The sequence below is a fragment of the Bison bison genome, unplaced genomic scaffold, assembly GCF_000754665.1.
Source record: "Bison bison bison isolate TAMUID 2011002044 unplaced genomic scaffold, Bison_UMD1.0 scf7180017851248, whole genome shotgun sequence".
Lineage (NCBI taxonomy): Eukaryota > Metazoa > Chordata > Mammalia > Artiodactyla > Bovidae > Bison > Bison bison.
The window spans coordinates 1-433 of NW_011481821.1; positions in this window are offsets into that span (position 1 = coordinate 1).

Below are 433 nucleotides of genomic sequence, written 5' to 3' on the forward strand. Positions count from 1 at the left end.
AGATGATACATACATGAATAAGTTATGTCTGTGTGTCAATAAAACTACAAAAACAGGCAGCCTATTGAATTTGGTGCATGGCACAGGCTCCAGCTTGCTGACCCCTTGTCTAGACTGCAAATGTTGTTGGAGTGTTGATTCTGCTTAGGAAATTCTATTGTACAGAGCAGTGTTTTGCAAACTAAGAATGAGGGTGAGGTGGGGCAATGTATCAGAATCACCTGTCACCATATCTTATCTTCACAGGATCTCTTGTTTCATACTGATCAAAGGCAAAATGTAGGTATTCCCCAGGTCCCTGACCAATACCCATTTTAGTATTATTAAAATATTATATATCACCCTGTCCCTTAAATGACTAATAAGATGTGTTCCCTTCTCAATCCTTCCCATATGATATTATGGAAGCAGGGTTGAAAAGCCTTTTCAGATG